Raw genomic sequence first — 19,408 nt, forward strand, 5'->3', positions numbered from 1 at the left:
AGTGTGGTCTTCGGGTTTTCCTTTCGCCTTTTTCTTCTATAGATCATATTTAAGTAGGCAAAGGTTTTCAGCTTCCTTAAGCCTTTTCTTTTCGGCATGCTTGGCTTTCTTTGCAGCATTCTATTGACGTTTGAGAAGTTCTTCAGGAAATTCAGCGGGTATGAGCAATGATGATTCATAAACATCAGGTGGAGGAGGAGGTCTTGCTTTTGGACCCTTGCAAGGTATGAGAGAAATTTCCTGGCAATCATCCCATGGTGGATGAAAAGCAAAGTTCTTAGCACATCGAGGGTGAATGAACTTATAGAAGATTGATTGCACATCCAATGACGTTGAATATTTTACAGACGCTTTTCTCTTTGATCCTTGGTTTCTCCTTCAACGGTTTTGTAATCATCATGAGATATATATATTCTGAGTTGTTTGTGTATGGCTGCCAACCACCCTTTCTCTTTGTCTTCAAATCAGTCTCTTTTTACTCGTTGTTCGGATCATCAGATTTCTTTCGCTTGCTCATTGAGGGGCCTACCACTTGGTCCTTTGCATTTGGAGCTTTTGGTTCATCAGTTGTGCCTACGAATAGATCTTCTTCCCTGTTAGTGCAATCCACTGGTTGGGCAGAATCTTTGACACACTGCATTTCCTTGTGAATAAGAATAGATCCGAGGGAAAATGGGATAGTGTTACAAAAATGCACACAGCGAGAGTTTTGAAAGAAACAGGTGTTGATGAAAATAGATGCATGCCTTTAGTAATGTTTTGAGAGAAGTAAATGACCAGGTTTAACTAGTAGATCGAAGAGATATACTAGCTATCGAGCCAACCATTTCATTCGCTCGAGATAGAACACAAACCATAGATCTGAACTTGGAGAGAGGAACAACTCCAAACCGCATCGATGAATTTTACCTAACGGGGAAGATCTGAGGAACACACTAAAATTCCGTGAAAATTTGTCACATCCCTAGATGCTGGTAGTGCTCTAGGCTAGCTCATGTGTGTATCATGGTTAAATTCAAATGAAATTTGAATTGAGGAAATTTTCAAAGCCTCAGAATCCTTTAAAAAATGATCAAGATAAAAATTGCTTCAAATAAGTCCAAGAAAATGTTCTTGTTATCCTCTGGAAATATTGGCAAGAGGTAAAATCCAAACCAATATTTTTGGTGTCTCAGAAACATCTAAATTGGGCATTTGAATTAAATCAATAATTATTTGAATTGGATTTATATCTACTATTAAATAAATATAGGTCCAATAATTCTGAAATATTTTGTGGAGCATTGTTTTAATTCTTTTAGCTCCTAAAAATATTGTCAGAAGCAAAATAAATTGAATTGGTTTCAAAACCAAATTCAAAACAAACAGAACAAAAATAGAAAACAGTAAATAAAAAGAAAAGAGAAGGTACTACCTGGCGCTCACCTGTGCTGGCCCAGCCCCCCCCCCCTGTGCAGCCCACCTGCGCGGCCCAGCCCACCTCCTCCTCCCCCTTGTCCTCTTCCTCCTCTGCCAGGAGGACGGACACCGCGACACCGCCGCGCGCGCCACCTCCACCCTGCTCGGCCACCTCCTGCTTCCTCCCTGGCCTCCCCAGCGACGCCCCGGACGACGCCACGCGCCTCCCCGACCCCCCTCACTTCCCCCTCACTCTTCTTCGCTCCTTCCCCTCCTCTGTTATCCTCACCGAGTGGAGCCCCTCGCCGCCGCTTGCCATAACCACGACCACCGGGCCTCCCTCGCTCCCCCGACTAGCCCAGAGGCTCCGCCTCGACCCCCTCCTTCCTCCCCACCGACCCACGGCCTCCGGAAGCCCCGCAACGCCGCCACCATCGCCCTTCCGTCGCCGGCCACCGAAGCTCGCCGCCGTTCGATTCGCCGCCGACAGGACGTCCCCGAGCCCACCTAGCGTCTCGTCCGACTCCCCGTGAGCTCCTCTTCTCTTTTCCCCACTCCCCGCACCTGATTTCGTCCCCTAGCTCCTTCTTCCACCACGGCCGAAGCTCGCCGCCGCCGTGCCTCGTCGCCGTCGTGGCCAGAGCCACTGGAGCTCCCACCTGAGTGCACCATCGTGCTCAGCACGATCACATGAACCCGTAGACGCCCACAACGCCCCCTCCCGTGCTCTGTAACGCCACCCCGAGTTTGCCCGAGCTCCGGCAGCCGCAAAAGAGCTCGCCGCCGGCAGCTCCGGCCACCCCAGCCTCCGCCACCGCCACCGTTGGATGCGCCACTCCACCCTCTCCCCGTAGCTGCTCCCTGCGCGCCAAAAGAGCCCCTGTAGTTGGTCTCCGACGCGCACCACCGCGTCTGGCCTCGCCGGCGTCAAGCCGCCGGTGGGTCTGACCCACGTTGACCACGGCGGGACCCCCCCCCCCTCTCTCTGGGTCGATGACAGGTGGGGCCAGCCCCCCTGTTAATTAGTTTAACTATTTTATTTTAACTACCCCTTCTGCTGACACTGACAGGTGGGCCCCCGCCATCAGGTGATTAGCTTAAGCTAATCACCACCTAATCTAACCCCAGAGCCACTAACATGTGGGCCCTAGTGCCCTAATCTTTAATTAAATTAAACTAACCCCCCCTGTCTAACCTGTGTCACTGACGTGTGGGCCCCACACGTCAGGTTTGACTCTGAGCGCCCAGTTGACCTGCTGACGTCACTGTGACGTCAGGCTGACGCAATAAGTATTTTCTGGATTTAATTTAATTCTGAAATTCTAGAAAATAGCTAAAACTTCTAAAATTCATAGAAATTAAACCGTAACTCCAAATTAAATAATTTATATATGAAAAATTATCAGAAAAATTCAAGGAATCCATCTGTACCATTTTCATGCATGATAGAACAACTTATCACTACTGTTTAGGGCAAATGAAGTGAATGACATTTAAATAAACACATATGGAGTTTGAATTTGAATATTGGATTCAAACCAACTTCATTTAATCTGGTTTTAGGTGCATTAGCCCAAAACACAGCATATTTCCATGTCACATTCATGCATCATATTGTGCATTGCATTTGATTGTGTTTTTCCTCAGTTGCCGGTGATTGCCCCCTTTCGATAGACGTGATACCGATGATGTGATCGTTGACACTGATGAAGACTCAATGTTATCTTCAGAAGTGCCAGGCAAGCAAAACCCCCTTGTTCATTCCGATACAATCCCACTCTCTCGCTCCTGCTCTCTTTTACTGCATTAGGACAACACCGATTCAACTGTTACTTGCTGCGGTAGCTGAACCCCTTTATCCTCTGCATGACCTGTCATTGCCACAGTAAATAGATGAAACCCACTAGCATGAGTAGGAATTGTTTGAGCCCTGTTGTGCCTACTCAATCATGCTTGTTTGTCATGCCTGCTACTGCTTAGAGTTGAGTCAGGTCTGATTCATCGGGGATGAATCAGAGGTGTGTGAACATGTCCTACTGTGTGTGAGCTAAGTGTGTGAACACGATTTGGTAAAGGTAGCGGTGAGAGGCCATGTAGGAGTACATGGTGGGTTGTCTCATTGTAGCCGTCCTCAGGACTGAGTTCTGTGTTTGTGATCCATGATTCAGCTACTACCATACATTGGGCCCTGAAATATGACCCCGCTCGACTTCTTATTCACCCTAGCTCTCTGTCCAGGAGTTGCAAGTAGTTTCTGGTGTTTGTAGCCTACTGGAGGCCGTGGACAGCGCTGACCATAGGGGTGGGCTGTGATGCGGTAGGTACGTGGCACGGTGTACCGGATGCCCGTTTAGTATCTCGGGAACCCTGTTCACATCGTTTGGGGCTGTGAGCGAAACTCCGGCCGGATCTCCTCATGGATGGAACCCGAATAGGCGATAAACCTGGACTAGAGACTTGAGTGTTTAGGTAGGTCGTGGTCTACACCCACGTCGGCTTTCGCTTGAAGTCTGCCGAGCACATGTCGTGTGCAGACGCTAAGTGGTGGAAACATGTATGAAGAAGTACACCCCTGCAGGGTTAACATCATCTATTCGAATAGCCGTGTCCACGGAAAAGGACTTCTGGGTTGCTTATATCAGTTCATAGACAAGTGAAAGTGGATACTCTAAAATACGCAAGATAAGCGTGAGTGCTATGGATGGCGTTCTCGTAGGGAGACGGGGGTGGATCCATAGTGGTGTATTGATATGGTGAATATGTGGACTCGTGTGCGCCACCTCAAAAAGTTACTCGCAGTCGTAGTTCAGGATAGCCACCGAGTCAAAGCTGGCTTGCTGCAGTTAAACCCCACCATCCCTTTGTTGATAATGATGCATATGTAGATAGTTCTGATGTAAGTCTTGCTGGGTACATTTGTACTCACGTTTGCCTATTTTATGTTTTTGCAGAGAGACTTCAGTCTCACTAGTATTTCCGCGTGGTCTTCGATGTTTAGCTTGTTACCTTAGCTACGATCTTGTGCCTCGGCAGGATTTGGTAGATAGTCAGGCTTCTCAGCCTTTTTCATTTATAGATGTCTGTACTCAGACATGATAGCTTCCGCTTGTGCTTGATTTGTATGCTCTGAATGTTGGGTCATGAGACCCATGTTTGTAATATCTCGCTCCTCGGAGCCTATTGAATAGATTACTTGAGTCATAGAGTCATGTTGTGATGCCATGTTGTATTGCACATATCGAGCATATTGTGTGTATGTTATTGAAATGCTTGGTATGTGTGGGATCTGACCATCTAGTTGTTTATCTTTAGTAGCCTCTCTTACCGGGAAATGTCTCCTAGTGTTTCCACTGAGCCATGGTAGCTTGCTACTGCTCCGGAACACTTAGGCTGGCCGGCATGTGTCCTTCTTCGTTCCTGTGTCTGTCCCTTCGGGGAAATGTCACGCGGTGAATACCGGAGTCCTGTTAGCCCGCTACAGCCCGGTTCACCGGAGTCCTGCTAGCCCAGTGCTACAGCCTGGATTCACTCGCTGATGACCGACACGTTCGATGCTGGGTCATGGATGCCTGTCCCTGTAAGTCTGTGCCGCTTTGGGTTTACGACTAGCCATGTCAGCCCGGGCTCCTTATCATATGGATGCTAGCGACACTGTCATATACGTGTGCCAAAAGGCGCAAACGGTCCCGGGCAAAGGTAAGGTGACACCCGTGGGAATACCGTGCGTGAGGCCGCAAAGTGATATGAGGTGTTACATGCTAGATCGATGTGGCATTGAGTCGGGGTCCTGACAGCGTTGGTATCAAAGCTTGACTGCCTGTAGGATTACCAAGCCAAACTGGTCGAAGTTGAGTCTAGAAATTCTTTAGTTATATAAGGGAATTGATTGTGGGATGGAACGTATGGCTCTTTTACTCCTTATACCTCATGGCCTTCTGATCTGAGTCATCATCTTCTCTTCTACGGGGATTAAGAACTAGGCTATCTCTTCTTTCCATCAGGATCACGTGTTACTAATCCGTAGACTTATAAGATTGTTGGATTAAGCCTCAGTTCAGTTTCTACCTCTGTATGTTAATTATTGATCTCGAGACCTTGATATTGTGCTTCTGAGTGGTTATGCCACCATTTTTGTGAATGTCTCAAATCTCTTCTGAGCATTTACAGCCGTTATGCTGTCCGAGTCATCCCAGGTTTCTAAGTAGTCTGATGCATTTGCAAATCCTTTCTTTCCGTTTCAATGTTCCCATAGGCCAGATTAACCACACTAATCAGCGAGTTGAGGTACTCCGTTACCTTGACACATATGTTGGAGATATTATTATGACCCTAGGTGTCTTAGGGGATCATCTAGTAATTTAGCCATGATTTGTGTTCCCAGTGTGATGATTCTGGCCATCATTCTCGAAAGCATCCCGTGGTGCTACTTAGTAATAGGTATTCTGTTCCTGGGCTTTGAACCCGAGATTCACTTTACTTACTTCATGTTGATAGTGTTTGCTAGTTCCTTCAGGATATTGGTAACTTTGCGATAGTCCTTGAGGTCCGTGGTATTTCCTTCTTCCAAATACTATGAACCGCTTATGGCAGATGTTTATTGGATCAAAAGATCACAATTAGAGTACTCTTGAGGAGTTCTCCATTCATAAATCGTGACTCTGCCAGTTCTACCTTTCTGCATGAGTTATCCGGAAGAAATATGTTGAACTTGGTTCGACATACTAATCTATGCATCCACAACTCAGAAAATTATATGTTCCTTTGAGTTGTTCTCCTTAGTTGCATTCTGACCCTCGTCTATCAATTGATAGTCAAGAGTATGCGTGCGTTCGTTTATCGATGCCTATTACTCTTGTGGTCCGTCAAGCCATTCTGTCCTGAATGACTTGGAGAAACAAACTCCAGTACCTCATCCATATCTAGGATTGGGTCAAAGTAGTTGTATTCCGCAGATCAAATGCCAATCCAGCTTTTGGTTCTGTTCTACCTTGGAGTATTACCCCCTTTATGTCAGAATTGTCATGAGAACTGCACCAACTCTCATGAATTTTGACGTAGTGATACTTCTCACCATCATTAGTCATTCCTCGCCCCTCGTGTTGATGCAACCGGAATACCGACAAATGAATTGTGATGTGTGAAATCAATACTCCCAGCAACTTCGTTGCTTGGTAGTTAAAGGATAATAGTTTCATTCTTAGCGTGTTGGTTTTTGAATCATCCTTCTAAGACTGATCGTGCTACCTAGTCCTTATTTCGGTGCACCCTTCGATTGATGAGTTAGGATCTTGTCAAGTCCTCACTCATTTGATCATATCGTCTTGCCCTCAAAAGCGAGATTGTTCTCTAGCTTAGTAACATACCGGTGGTTCGTGATTTTCCGAATATCTTCTCGGAAGTATTACCAGGTTGTTCCCTGACTGTTATGTTGAGCTCGTGATCAAGTTGGTTTCTTGTGAACCACCTTCTCTCCAAGAATCGGTGTTAGATATCCCTGAGCTAGTTGGTTAAGCTAGACAACAACTTGGAGAGTTGGAAGATAAAAGCTTGCCTTACTTAGTTCGTTCCAAAGGGATATTCTTGTGTAGTGTGTGTTGAAGAAAGATGATATCTTCATCGATTGGTCCTTGTGATCAGTTGTTGGACCTATTGTCTTATCAATCCGTTGATTTGAGTGTGGGCTATCGTCAAATCAAATCAGTACCAACGATGCTCGTAATGTTGTCTTATTCGTGGTTGATCCCCCTAGCATGCACCATTACATCTTTGGTCTGACCAATACTATCACCGTGTTCACTTAACTATGGAATTCCTTTTAAAAGGAAACCTAGATGAATTGTTGTTGAGCCCATTGACAACATCCTTATCTCCTCCATAATTTGCTGAACATTAAGCTAGTGTTGGAAACTTTTGAAGCATTTCCTTCATGCTAGCTCATGAAGTATTTGTTTGATGAAAGGAGTGACTTCCTCTTATACACGTGCATTTGGTGAAAGTTGCCGCCGTGAATTTGAGAAAGCTAGTTTTGTTTCCTTGGCATCATCCCAAATCAGTCATGCACACGTGCGAAGTATTCTGTGGTCTGGAGACTTGCAACCTTCATTCCATATGTGTCCCGAGCACACCAAGCCACTGATTGATTTGTTCAAGGAGAAGAAGTTCCTTCATAAGAGCTAATCATATGACTTATGCAAGGACTTCGTTATCCACGGTGATGGTTCCCAACCAGAACTCGGTAGTGTTTTATTATAAGACTACTTCGTGGTCATGCTTGTCTGGGACAACGTGTTCACATGTTTGTAGCAGAACCAGCTCATGTTTTGGAGCTTGCTATCGTAGTTCATTCCCCGAGAATCTCGCAACGTCATCTCGTCGATTTGTGTTGCAAACTTCCGTTTTTCTTCCTAGACTCGATGAGTCTGGAATATCCTGACACCAACCAGATCTGAATCTCAGGCAGATATGATGGTTGGCATATTTCCCAAGAATTATAATATTGGTCGCGCGATAACCGGTAAAGTGGATGTCGTGGCCAACACACCCAGCCGGAAAACCTGTTATTATAATATCTTGATTGATAAAGTTGGCCACCTCCCCATAGGGATTTCGTAGGATTTACTCCCTAGTTGCCCTATGGATTTTTGAGATCCCGAAGTCCGACCTTTTACTTGATGTTCTAGATATCAAACCATATCTATGGGTGGATTACGCTAGCACATCAAGGAGAATATTAGAAGCGGAGTGCTAAGTGTCTCTCGGTCGATCATCCAGATTTTGTTTCCTTGGCCTCGCTAAGGTGAAATCTGAGAAAGTGTTATCTTCCTTTGCATCTGCATCATCCATCATCATTCACCATAATAGTATGATGTGTTGCCAGGATCCTTGACACGGATATTGGTAAAATCCTGATGAATGTGGAAATGCTCAAGTTCTTGAGAGCACGCACAAGCGCTACGTCTTATCATCGGCACTAGCTGGGATTGCCCCAGATTTCCTCGGCAATGCTATGACCTTTTCAAACAGTGAGTTCACTTTCTATTGTTGGGTTCTTTCCCAGTTACCAGAATCATTCCCAGCATTGCATTTTGTTCCTAGCTTGCACCGCCAATGTGTCATTCTACCATGGGTCTCTTCCATTTCCGGTGATAAGAAAATTCATCCATTACGTTGTCTTCAACAAGGTAATCCACATCATCCAAGTCCGAGTATGCCATTCTACCGACCCCGCCAATCGATTGCTGTGATTTGCCTTAGGCTGATATAGAGAGTTTCAATGATCTGAATCAAAGGTAATTCTTTTTGCCACTTAAGGTAATAATCTACGAATCACCCTCCTCCAGGATGTTTCGTCGTGGTATCATGGCAACTTAACTCCTCGCTACGTGGACAATCGTTTACCACCCTCTAAAGTGTGGAATTGTTGTCTACCTAGTGAACCTCGTCACCTGCTCCACTCCATTCCTCTAGAGGTGTGCTTCGTCTCTCAGCTCGAGAGATGTTGCTATGTCCCATTCCGGGAGTTAATCCTAAGTTGTTCGACCTTCGAGAAGACCGATCCTTCTAGAGTTTTCCTTTCCTATTCTTGTCATGATTAGCTGGAGTTCTCAGAGCAAGACGACAAGACAAAGATGGTGTTCAAATCAACGTTCATTTGAAGTGCAACCTGGATCGTGAAGATTGTACTAGTTTCCGTTTCCCCTTCATCCTACCCTACGCTTGAATCTCGAGACGAGATTCTTGTTTAGTGGGGGTGAGTTGTCACATCCCTAGATGCTGGTAGTGCTCTAGGCTAGCTCATGTGTGTATCATGGTTAAATTCAAATGAAATTTGAATTGAGGAAATTTTCAAAGCCTCAGAATCCTTTAAAAAAATGATCAAGATAAAAATTGCTTCAAATAAGTCCAAGAAAATGTTCTTGTTATCCTCTGGAAATATTGGCAAGAGGTAAAATCCAAACCAATATTTTTGGTGTCTCAGAAACATCTAAATTGGGCATTTGAATTAAATCAATAATTATTTGAATTGGATTTATATCTACTATTAAATAAATATAGGTCCAATAATTCTGAAATATTTTGTGGAGCATTGTTTTAATTCTTTTAGCTCCTAAAAATATTGTCAGAAGCAAAATAAATTGAATTGGTTTCAAAACCAAATTCAAAACAAACAGAACAAAAATAGAAAACAGTAAATAAAAAGAAAAGAGAAGGTACTACCTGGCGCTCACCTGTGCTGGCCCAGCCCCCCCCCCCTGTGCAGCCCACCTGCGCGGCCCAGCCCACCTCCTCCTCCCCCTTGTCCTCTTCCTCCTCTGCCAGGAGGACGGACACCGCGACACCGCCGCGCGCGCCACCTCCACCCTGCTCGGCCACCTCCTGCTTCCTCCCTGGCCTCCCCAGCGACGCCCCGGACGACGCCACGCGCCTCCCCGACCCCTCTCACTTCTCCCTCACTCTTCTTCGCTCCTTCCCCTCCTCTGTTATCCTCACCGAGCGGAGCCCCTCGCCGCCGCTCGCCATAACCACGGCCACCGGGCCTCCCTCGCTCCCCCGACTAGCCCAGAGGCTCCGCCTCGACCCCCTCCTTCCTCCCCACCGACCCACAGCCTCCGGAAGCCCCGCAACACCGCCACCATCGCCGTTCCGTCGCCGGCCACCGAAGCTCGCCGCCGTTCGATTCGCCGCCGACAGGACGTCCCCGAGCCCACCTAGCGTCTCGTCCGACTCCCCGTGAGCTCCTCTTCTCTTTTCCCCACTCCCCGCACCTGATTTCGTCCCCTAGCTCCTTCTTCCACCACGGCCGAAGCTCGCCGCCGCCGTGCCTCGTCGCCGTCGTGGCCAGAGCCACTGGAGCTCCCACCTGAGTGCACCATCGTGCTCAGCACGATCACATGAACCCGTAGACGCCCACAACGCCCCCTCCCGTGCTCTGTAACGCCACCCCGAGTTTGCCCGAGCTCCGGCAGCCGCAAAAGAGCTCGCCGCCGGCAGCTCCGGCCACCCCAGCCTCCGCCACCGCCACCGTTGGATGCGCCACTCCACCCTCTCCCCGTAGCTGCTCCCTGCGCGCCAAAAGAGCCCCTGTAGTTGGTCTCCGACGCGCACCACCGCGTCTGGCCTCGCCGGCGTCAAGCCGCCGGTGGGTCTGACCCACGTTGACCACGGCGGGACCCCCCCCTCTCTCTGGGTCGATGACAGGTGGGGCCAGCCCCCCCTGTTAATTAGTTTAACTATTTTATTTTAACTACCCCTTCTGCTGACACTGACAGGTGGGCCCCCGCCATCAGGTGATTAGCTTAAGCTAATCACCACCTAATCTAACCCCAGAGCCACTGACATGTGGGCCCTAGTGCCCTAATCTTTAATTAAATTAAACTAACCCCCCCTGTCTAACCTGTGTCACTGACGTGTGGCCCCCACACGTCAGGTTTGACTCTGAGCGCCCAGTTGACCTGCTGACGTCACTGTGACGTAAGGCTGACGCAATAAGTATTTTCTGGATTTAATTTAATTCTGAAATTCCAGAAAATAGCTAAAACTTCTAAAATTCATAGAAATTCAACCGTAACTCCAAATTAAATAATTTATATATGAAAAATTATCAGAAAAATTCAAGGAATCCATCTGTACCATTTTCATGCATGATAGAACAACTTATCACTACTGTTTAGGGCAAATGAAGTGAATGACATTTAAATAAACACATATGGAGTTTGAATTTGAATCTTGGATTCAAACCAACTTCATTTAATCTGGTTTTAGGTGCATTAGCCCAAAACACAGCATATTTCTATGTCACATTCATGCATCATATTGTGCATTGCATTTGATTGTGTTTTTCCTCAGTTGCCGGTGATTGCCCCCTTTCGATAGACGTGATACCGATGATGTGATCGTTGACACTGATGAAGACTCAATGTTATCTTCAGAAGTGCCAGGCAAGCAAACCCCCTTGTTCATTCCGATACAATCCCACTCTCTCGCTCCTGCTCTCTTTTACTGCATTAGGACAACACCGATTCAACTGTTACATGCTGCGGTAGTTGAACCCCTTTATCCTCTGCATGACCTGTCATTGCCACAGTAAATAGATGAAACCCACTAGCATGAGTAGGAATTGTTTGAGCCCTGTTGTGCCTACTCAATCATGCTTGTTTGTCATGCCTGCTACTGCTTAGAGTTGAGTCAGGTCTGATTCATCGGGGATGAATCAGAGGTGTGTGAACATGTCCTACTGTGTGTGAGCTAAGTGTGTGAACACGATTTGGTAAAGGTAGCGGTGAGAGGCCATGTAGGAGTACATGGTGGGTTGTCTCATTGTAGCCGTCCTTAGGAATTGAGTTCTGTGTTTGTGATCCATGATTCAGCTACTACCATACATTGGGCCCTGAAATATGACCCTGCTCGACTTCTTATTCAACCTAGCTCTCTGTCCAGGAGTTGCAAGTAGTTTCTGGTGTTTCTAGCCTACTGGAGGCCGTGGACAGCGCTGACCGTAGGGGTGGGCTGTGATGCGGTAGGTACGTGGCACGGTGTACCGGATGCCCGTTTGGTATCTCGGGAACCCTGTTCACATCGTTTGGGGCTGTGAGCGAAACTCCGGCGGGATCTCCTCATGGATGGAACCCGAATAGGCGATAAACCTGGACTAGAGACTTGAGTGTTTAGGTAGGTCGTGGTCTACACCCATGTCGGCTTTCGCTTGAAGTCTGCCGAGCACATGTCGTGTGCAGACGCTAAGTGGTGGAAACATGTATGAAGAAGTAAACCCCTGCAGGGTTAACATCATCTATTCGAATAGCCGTGTCCACGGAAAAGGACTTCTAGGTTGCTTATATCAGTTCATAGACAAGTGAAAGTGGATACTCTAAAATACGCAAGATAAGCGTGAGTCCTATGGTTGGCGTTCTCGTAGGGAGACGGGGGCGGATCCATAGTGGTGTATTGATATGGTGAATATGTGGACTCGTGTGCGCCACCTCAAAAAGTTACTCGCAGTCGTAGTTCAGGATAGCCACCGAGTCAAAGCTGGCTTGCTGCAGTTAAACCCCACCATCCCTTTGTTGATAATGATGCATATGTAGATAGTTCTGATGTAAGTCTTGCTGGGTACATTTGTACTCACGTTTGCCTATTTTATGTTTTTGCAGAGAGACTTCAGTCTCACTAGTATTTCCGCGTGGTCTTCGACGTTTAGCTTGTTACCTCAGCTACGATCTTGTGCCTCGGCAGGATTTGGTAGATAGTCAGGCTTCTCAGCCTTTTTCATTTATAGATGTCTGTACTCAGACATGATAGCTTCCGCTTGTGCTTGATTTGTATGCTCTGAATGTTGGGTCATGGGACCCATGTTTGTAATATCTCGCTCCTCGAAGCCTATTGAATAGATTACTTGAGTCATAGAGTCATGTTGTGATGCCATGTTGTATTGCACATATCGAGCATATTGTGTGTATGTTATTGAAATGCTTGGTCTGTGTGGGATCTGACCATCTAGTTGTTTATCTTTAGTAGCCTCTCTTACCGGGAAATGTCTCCTAGTGTTTCCACTGATACACGGTAGCTTGCTACTGCTCCGGAACACTTAGGCTGGCCGGCATGTGTCCTTCTTTGTTCATGTGTCTGTCCCTTCGGGGAAATGTCACGCGGTGAATACCGGAGTCCTGTTAGCCCGCTACAGCCCGGTTCACCGGAGTCCTGCTAGCCCAGTGCTACAGCCTGGATTCACTCGCTGATGACCGACACGTTCGATGCTGGGTCATGGATGCCTGTCCCTGTAAGTCTGTGCCGCTTTGGGTTTACGACTAGCCATGTCAGCCCGGGCTCCTTATCATATGGATGCTAGCGACACTGTCATATACGTGTGCCAAAAGGCGCAAACGGTCCCGGGCAAAGGTAAGGCGACACCCGTGGGAATACCGTGCGTGAGGCCGCAAAGTGATATGAGGTGTTACATGCTAGATCGATGTGGCATTGAGTCGGGGTCCTGACAAAATTACTGCAGATGAACTCAAACGGATAAACAGAAGCCCGAGTCCATGCTACACATACCCTCCCTTAGTGATGTGCCGCTGCTATGGTGACGCGGAGTAGGAGATGACCCACGGTGGCGAGGAAGGACTCCAGTGACCAACTACCGGCAGCTAAGCAGCGAGGTTGATCAGCGACATCATGCTCGCGGTGGATCGATACAATTGGGGTTCGGAGGAAAAGTAGGATGGCAAAGATGAAGTGTATTGGTGGAAGGGGTGGTGCAGTATTAATATGCGAGAGGAAATAACCGCATCCGCTGGATCTGATCAAACGGCCACAGTCAGAGGACTTTGGCAATTCAACGACCCAGATTTAATGGCAGTTGTTGAATATAATGTGGTAACCGTCATCAAAGACGCGGTCCTAACTTGGGCGGGAAGCCCCAAATTTTTGACGGCTTTCGCCAAAAGAGATATGACTTGGAACGAAAAAAATCATGGTCAAGGGCACCAGATATGTTTTCTACAAATAAATTTGTGCATTTATAACGAAGCAACATAGGTTGGAAGAGATAGACGATAATGAAACAAGGGGTCCTACACATTTCACTCAGACGAAAAACAACAACCGAATGGAAAGATATGAGTGAAATGCATTCGGACAGAAACACAAGCACAAGCACGATAGAAAGAAAAAGAGACAAAGATAATGTGGTGGTGTGACCCATCGTATAAGAACTGTATGACCACGAGCGTCACACAACTAGTCATGGCACCCAGTTAGTCTAATTCTTCGTTAATGTATTCACTCTCAGAAAGCAAATTTCACTTTGTCGAAATTTTCAAACTCCTCGAATGTTATTGTAACATCCCAAATTTTCAATTTGGAATGTTATACATAGATCATCCATGCATATCATATTTTATTGCATTTCCGTTCCACGATCCTTGAAATCCTAAGCAACTCAAGGACCCTCGGAGAGAGTTGGGGATTTCCCGATTTCATATGTGATTTTCCTATCAAATAATGAAACGAGGATTTTGATTTTAATTATTTTTCTCTCCAAAAGATATTTCTTATAAAAAAATATGAGAGGAGATAATATGACTTCTCCAAAATAAACTGAAATATTGGAGGAAAAATGTTAAAATCATTTGTTATATTTTATTTGAGTTTATTTGGATTTTATTTGCATTAGAAAAATATGCACGTTTTCAAAATTACATTTTAGGGCCAACAAATGTTCATCTCGTTCTAAATATTTTATTTAGACGGTGAAAATTTGTTTTGGCATTTTCAGATTTTTATTTTATTTTATAGGATTTATTTTCTGTCGGCGAAACTATTTAAAAAAAAACTTCCCCTCGCCCGACTGGGCCTAAGGCCCAGCCAAGCAGGCCGGCCCAGCCGCCGCCGCCTCACGCGCGCGCGCGCCCGCCCCGCCGCCGCTCAGACCGGAGTCCGAGCCGGACTCCACCTCCGCCGCGCCTTGCCCCATCCTCCAAGTCGCAGCCCCCCCTTTATATACGCCGCCACCCCGCCACCAAACCGCCATCACCACCAGCCCCGCCGCCCCGAGCCGAGCGCCGCCGCCGCACTCGCCGCCGCCGCCTCCGCGCCACGCCGCCGCCGCAGCCGAGCGCCGGTTTTCTCGGTTCGTTTATTTAACGGACGTTCGTCCGTACGTTCGTTTAAACGAACGGTTTTATTCCGTTAGTTACAGATAACGAACGCTCGTTCGATAGTCTGTTCGTCAGATTTCTTTTATCGGATTTATCCGCGATTATTTTTCAGTCGTGTTTTTTGATCCGATCTTAGATTCTGTTTTTCTCCGCGCTCGTTAGTTGGAATCAGGTGATTCAAATGCATAGAGTTTCTTCTCGAGACCCTCTTTCTGTTTAATCAACTTAACCAAAGTTTTGGTACTGTAAAATTTGATCCTAGTTCAGATTAGTAAACGGATCTTGTTTCTTTCGCCGTTTGAGTTTCGTTGCTCCGTTTGGTTTGATTCTGTTTGGAAACCGGAGTTCTTAAGTTGAACTTTCTGGTTAATCTCTTTTTTTTTGGAGTTTTACTTGTGCATCTTTGCTAGTTGATTATGTATGTTATTGTTTGTTTGCGCTAGAATTCCCGGAGTGTGGAGCGTGTTACTACGAGTCTCTAGGATTCACGTATCGTCAGCAAGGCAAGTAACACATTAATCATACTCTTTCCATACCCAGTTTCATTGCATTAGTTCAATCCTCAAATATTGCATGATTAGGATGTCTTTAACTTGTGGGTTGGGAAGTAGTTGCTGAGGTAGAACCTATTTCCCTGTTTATTATCAAACCTTTGGGAGTTACTTCTATGCGTTGCTTATATTGCCATGCTATACTCGTAGACGTGGATTGGTTTGAGTGTATCCATGACAAATGTGAGATTATTAATTAATGGTTTACTTAAGGTGGCAACTTAAATACACATCTGGGTGGATTGAGGCACCTGGGGAACCCAGTGTTGTCTAATTTATTTTTTTGGAAATCCCAGGGTATCTGTGTGATCTTCCTATGGACCGCCACCCAGGCTCAAAGGGAACTGAGATTATTCATGCTAGAAACTTCCGTGTGCAGCCACAAGCTATTATGGGCTCTAGCATAGTTGAGTAAGTTACGTGAAGCTCTTGAAGAGGTAGATCAGCAGGTAGTGGGTTTTGTAGGTTTGGTATGGTCTACCCGGAGTAGAGAGTTAATGTTTCTGAAAGACTATGTCTCGGTCATCCGTTTCTCAAACACCATGCAGTGCGAGAAATCCTACGGAAGCGATCGAGTCTTGTGGGGAAAAGTGCGCAAACCTCTGCAGAGTGTACAAACTACTCATGGTTAGCCGTGTCCCCGGTTATGGACAATTTGAGTATCTAGTACTTGAGTATTCACACGTATCTCAACACTCTTAATTAATATTGTTGGGTTGTTAATGACTTTAATTTGGGATTGAGAGGGGGTTTATCTTCTCAATATTTTATCAACCACCATGATAGTTAAATTAAAATTTATTCCTTTGTTGTAGGGAAAAATTTGCTTTCCGCAAAACTATAACCCTAGAGCTTTCCACCAGCCACATATGCATCTAGTGATAGCATTATTCTGTTTCCACTCTACTGTGTTATATTGCCAGCATATTCCATGTGCTGGCCCGTTTTCGGGCTGCAACGTATTATGTTGCAGACTTTTCAGACGAGGAGTAAGGTTTGCTAGGTCATTGCCGTGCAGCTCAGCTATGTCGTTGGAGTTGATGGACTCACTTTATCTTCCAAGCCTTCCGCTGTTATCGCATTAGATGGCCTTAAGACATATTATTGAAATAAGTTCTCTTTTGAGACATTCGATGTAATAAGTGTGTGATTGCTACTCTGTTATAAATCCTTCGAGTACTGTGTGTGTCAGCATTACTTATCCAGGGATGACACTGAGGCACAAAGACTTGACCGTTTGAGGTCGGGTCGCTACAAGATGGTATCAGAGCACATGCTAAGTGTAGGACACAACCACTAAGATAAACCATAGGTCACTCTTCTCTACTCATTACTGACTCCTCTCCCTTTTCCACTCTTTAGGATGACGGAGAAGAAGAACAAGTTCGCGCAACCGGATGAGGATAAACCTTTTGGACGCCACTTGAAGGAAGTCACTAGGTACTTGAACATTGGAATACCTAGTTTCACCGGGACGTACAACGCCACCTTACCAGAAGAAGAGCGTTGGATGATTCAAGTGCAAGTTCCAGGAAGAACGTTCTCGCCAACTTCCAAACCCATAGAATTTTCTTTCGAAGCACCAACCTGGAGTCTAGGCAAGAGCATGGCAGCCCACATTACCATGGGACGCATTGGAGAAGTGTACAACAGGGAACTCAATGAAACTACCTATCAGATATGTGGGCGCCGAGATGAGCAATGGGAGATGATCAGCACCAGGAAGGATAGATCTGTCGCAGCTTTTATCCAGGAGCTAAACCAGCACATTCGACGCCAGGAGAACTAGATGTGCACCGACATGATGGAATTGAAGAAGGCAAATACTAGGATCATCGAGCTGGAGGAAGAACTCAAGTACACACGCGATGGATATGAGGAGGAAATCAAGACACTACTGGAGAAGAACGATGACCTGGTTAATAAGATCGAGATATTCTTGGGAGGACCAGCACCGGGAGACGAAGACGACGACCCCACCTGCCCGGACAACTACATCATCGACGACGACACTGATTCTGATCCGAGTGATAATGACTATGAATATGAAGCTGGAGCAGACATCATGGAATCTTCCACCGATCAAAATTTCTAGATGTCCACCATACAATATTAGTATCCCCCATGTATCAGATAGTAGTTGAGCACTTTTGTCATAGTTTTAGACCAATGTATGCCCTTGCTTGATTGATTGAGTGAAATGATTATGTTTGTCTCATGTGCATATGGGTAGTGCTTTCTCACTAGACCTTTTCCTCTATTCTAATCTCTTCCATCTAAACCCCTCAGATGCCTCCGAGACGTGACACCGGTTTTGCTTTCCCACCGGAGCTCACCTAGTTGATCTAGCAGAAGAATGCTTTTGATGCAATTGCTAGTTCACAACCAGGGCAACAACAACAACAACCCGCCACCAGTGGACAATCAGCCCATTTTCTAAGGCTACAGCCGCCGGTGTTCTCTAGTAGCACCGAGCCAATAGTTGTAGATGATTGGCTATGCCGTATCAGAAGGGAGTTAACCACCGCAGTGTGCACAGATGCGGAGAAGGCACACTTTGCCGCACACCAACTGGATGGACCTGCAGCAGAATGGTGGGAAAATTTCACAACCACCTATCCTGTCGACACTGTCACATGGGCTCAGTTTTAGCAGGCCTTTCATACTGCCCATGTTTCCACTGGAGCTATGCAGATGAAGAAGCGGGAGTTTCGCAACTTACGCCAGGGGAACCGTACTGTTGGCCAGTACGTGGATGATTTTAGCAAGTTATCACGCTATGCCCCTGATGATGTGGCCACAGATGCCGCGAAGCAGGAGAAGTTTATGGAAGGGTTGAATGATGAGATGAGCATGCAGTTGATGGTGGCAACCTTCAACACCTACCAGGAATTGGTAGATAAGCAACAGCAGATTGAGAGCCGTAAGAGGAAGTATGGACAAGGGAAGTATAATTCAGGAGCTCAGCAGAAGCCTCGCTTAACCCCGAATTCAGGAGGACTCATTCATAACCATGGAGGTCATAACCACCCCGGAGGGAAAAAGGATTAAGTACGTATCTAGGCTTGTTCCTAGGAGGACCCAAGTGAATGCCCTCACGGGAGTTGTGCAGGAGCAAGTGCCTGTAGTAAAGGATTACCCGAATGTTTTCCCAGAAGAGTTACCCGGCATGCCACCGGACCAAGACATTGAGTTTCTGATAGAGCTATTGCCAGGTACAGGGCCCATATGCAAGAGACCCTATCAGATGCCTGCAAATGATCTGGAGGAAATTAAGAAGTAGATCGAGGAGTTGTTGGAGAAAGGTTATATTCGAAGGAGTTCGTCACCTTGGGGAGCTCCAGTACTTTTGGTGGAGAAGAAGGATAAATCCCTAAGGATGGTTGTTCATTATCAAGCCTTGAACGAAGTAACCATTAAGAACAAGTATCCACTACTGATGATCAATGATCTGTTTGATCAGCTGCAAGGAGCTAAGGTGTTTTCGAAGATTGATCTGCGATCAGGATACCATCAGTTGAAGATCCGAGAGAAGGATATACCAAAAACAGGGTTCACTACGCGGCATGGATTATACGAGTATACGGTCATGTCATTTGGAGTAACAAACGCCCCTGCCTATTTCATGAGTATGATGAACAAAGTGCTCATGGAGCATTTGGACAAGTTTTTTGTGCTGTTTATCGATGATATTATGGTATACTTGAAGAATGAAGAGGAGCACAAGGAGCATTTGCGATTAGTTCTTGAGAAACTCAGGGAACACCAGTTATACGCCAAGTTCAGTAAGTGCGAATTTTGGTT

The sequence above is a fragment of the Triticum aestivum genome, chromosome 7B, assembly GCF_018294505.1.
Source record: "Triticum aestivum cultivar Chinese Spring chromosome 7B, IWGSC CS RefSeq v2.1, whole genome shotgun sequence".
NCBI lineage: Eukaryota > Viridiplantae > Streptophyta > Magnoliopsida > Poales > Poaceae > Triticum > Triticum aestivum.